The sequence below is a fragment of the Rhinopithecus bieti genome, unplaced genomic scaffold (assembly GCF_001698545.2).
Source record: "Rhinopithecus bieti isolate Rb0 unplaced genomic scaffold, ASM169854v2 scaffold_7683, whole genome shotgun sequence".
Lineage (NCBI taxonomy): Eukaryota > Metazoa > Chordata > Mammalia > Primates > Cercopithecidae > Rhinopithecus > Rhinopithecus bieti.
The window spans coordinates 624,412-627,811 of NW_016805834.1; the positions used below are offsets into that span (position 1 = coordinate 624,412).

General features: G+C 33.8%; 1 long non-coding RNA gene and 1 pseudogene across 1 annotated transcript in view; one reads left to right on the forward strand and one right to left on the reverse strand.

Moving 5' to 3' along the window:
• The window catches only part of LOC108530767 (uncharacterized), a 227,637-nt gene that overhangs the window by 124,553 nt on the left and 99,684 nt on the right, over positions 1-3,400 (forward strand). The gene's annotated exons all lie outside the window — the stretch shown is intronic.
• Positions 911-1,296, reverse strand: LOC108530766 (60S ribosomal protein L31 pseudogene; annotated as a pseudogene).

Below are 3,400 nucleotides of genomic sequence, written 5' to 3' on the forward strand. Positions count from 1 at the left end.
TTTTTTTTTTTTTTGAGATGGAGTTTCACTCTGTCTCCTAGGCTGGAGTGCAGTAGTGCAATCTCGATTCACTGCAACCTCTGCCTTCCGGATTCAAGCAATTCTCTGCCTCAGCCGCCTGAGTAGCTGGGATTACAGGCGCCCACCATGATGCCAGGCTAATTTTTTGTAGATGTAGTAGAGACGGGGTTTCATAGGCTGATCTTGAACTCCTGACCTTGTGATCCACCTGCCTCGGCCTCCCAAAGTGCTGGGATTACAGACGTGAGCCACCGCGCCCAGCCGGTTTTTAAAATTTATTATATTGGACCTAAAATCTTGAAGGGCACATATTGAAAAAAATCCAAATCAAATAACTGCACATCGTTACAGATACCACACTGATCAAAACTAACAACTTTATAATTACCTGATTGTGAATTTAACTGAAATTCAGATGAAATTACTTTTATGTATTTCTCTAGAAATGGTCAGGTATTGGAAATTTCCTGTTTTCAAGCTAATATTCCTAGAGAAGACGTATTTTTTTTTTTTTTTTCCTCTTTCTCACACACATACACACACAGGCTTACATACACATTACACAAAATAAAAAATTCCTATCGTCTGATCACCTGAAAATAGATATTGTTATGTTAAAGTGCATTTCCTTCTAGTCAGATATGATATATTCTGTATTTGCTTACTATCTATTACACTGGGATAATATTTTATGTAGTTATATATACTAATTTTTATAATTATGTCATGGACATTTTCCTATGTCATTTAAGATTCTTGAAATATAACAAATCTTTTTTTATTATATTTAGTAAAACAAATTATGGTAACTTTTAGTTGACTTTTTGGCCTTTTTTTTTTTTTTTTTTGCAATTTTGTAACTGTATTTGATATATTTGACGAACAGTGATTAGTTCTCATTCACACTGACTGTTTGTACATTATTGGAAGTGGTAACAGGTACATAGGTAACCAAGGTATAGAATTTATTTGGTGAATCTTCCTCCTCATTACGTTTTCTGGATAACCGCACACGGATAAGGTATGGGTCATTCCTTATTCCTTTGGCCAGGCCGCTTTGTTGCGCCTGGTATCAATGCGCACATCTGGAGTTCCCATCGCCTTCCTGGCAAATTACTGAATCTCTTTGAGTACCCGAGGGACACGCTTCTTGAAGCCCACTCCATGGATGCACTGGTGAATATCGATGGTGTATTTTCGCGTCACCACCTCGTTGATGGAAGAACGGCCCTTTTTCTTCTGGCCACCCTTCTTTGCGGGAGCCATTCTGTTGGGTCCAAGTTGGAAAGCAATATATATATATATATTTTAAGCCTGGCCTTTTCGGTTTGAGTAAGGTAATTAATCCAACTACATTTTTTTATATTAACTAGCAATTCTTATAAAAACTATGATAAAAGGTATAAAGTTAAAGTCAAAAATGTCTATGGTAATATGTTCTATAATACTACCAATTCCATTCACTCATAGAGTATGCACACAAAGGAAAGAGAGGAGCTTTTATCATATTCTAGCCATTTGTCTGTTAGTGCACTAAGGGCTCATTTTATACTTTCTATTTTAATACCTATAGCATTCTATGAAGGCAGACATTGTCCGCAGCTTTCAAATGAGGAGGCTGAGTCTTCAGATGTTTCATATCCTCTAAAATAGAATAGCTTTTATGTAACAGAGCTAAAAATTAAACAGATCCAGAAACTCCAGTTATTTCCTTACCAAATCTACATCAACCTAGTTTTTAAAAATCCTTGTGCTAATAATATAGCTCAACTGACGATCATTCTTCAAGGAGAGCAGTTAAACATTAAACAGATCCAGAAACTCCAGTTATTTTCTTACCAAATCTACATCAACCTAGTTTTTATAAATCCTTGTGCTAATAATACAGCTCAACTGACTGATGATCATTCTTCAAGGAGAGCAGTTTTCTGATCTTTGGAATATATATGGTCTGGCAGATTCTATGTGAACTCTCCTTAGTATCACTTTATACTTGTGCCATTGATACCCTATTATTTTTACATCTCTTCTATCTAAGAAGCCTTAATCATTGATTAAGGAACAGGTATTAATCATTGATTACTGCCATACATAGGTCAGCAGAAAGCCTGTGATAGCAAGGGAGCAAATATTGGATTTTGGCACAACCTAACCTCCTCCTTCACCCATCCCACATACAACCTTTATCTTGGATCTATAGAAGAGAACTGGAGACAAGACAGATTAATGAAAAATAATTCAAGAGAAAAAAAAAAGAAAACTGTTGGGAAATAGCACCCACTCCGTCCCTTCATATGACCATATGAATGCCTTTATGTATGTTAACATGTTTCTACTTCTTAAATATTTCTTTGACTGAATTGTAAAACACCTCTTTATTTTTTATAAAAAAGATATATCACTTACCATGAATATTCTCATGCAAACTATACTAAAGAAAATCCAAAAAAGCTAAATATAGTGACAAACTTTCCATTCAAATCTAATATCTGAAACCATATTATACATAAATATACCCTAGTGCATGGTTGACTTTTTCAATAAGTAGATGATGAATATATAGTAGTCTGCAATATGAATTAAATCTTAAGAAGATATTGTCCTGTTTAAACAGAACCTATTTCACTTTTCTTCTAAAAGTAGAATATAATTTTACTTTTTCACATAGTAATCTACTTATATGTCTAAAGAAAGGGATTTAGTACTCTTTGTAAAAATAGAAGTAATATGTCACTATTATCTTTAATACAAGTGAATATTAATTTCATTAGAAAAATTACTATTGATATGGTGAAAATACAACTTGAACATATGTCCAGAGAACAAAGGGCTATTAAACTATTACTTACTTCGGACTTACAGTGTCCCATGAGCTCAAGTCTTTGAAATTAAACACATGTGGATTCAAAGCCTTTGTCTATCTCTATGACTTTGTAGTTCCTCTAATGTAGGGGTCGGAGTGTTAGGGTATTGCAAAGATCTAAGAAAATGATGTATAAAAATGAGCGTATGTCTCAAATGTCTATACAATGGTAGGGATGCAAAAGTTTGCTTTTCTAGTCTTTGTGAAGAACTTACTGCATGATACCCAAGAGGTCAATATGTATATTTATTTGTGCCTTTACTATTCCACGTCTTCCCACCATTCACTATAGACCATCTCAACTATACCACTTTTATAAATCAAATTATTTCTTTTAAAACTACATAGAACAGTACAAAGCCTGAACCAGTGATAGCAAGGGAGCAAATACTGGATTTAGACACAACTTAAAATTATTTATTTTGGTCTTTCATTTCTTTCTCCAGTACTGCCTAGAGTTAGTTTACCACTTTCTCTCAAATTAAAAAAAAAAAAAAAAAAAAAAAAAAAAAAAAA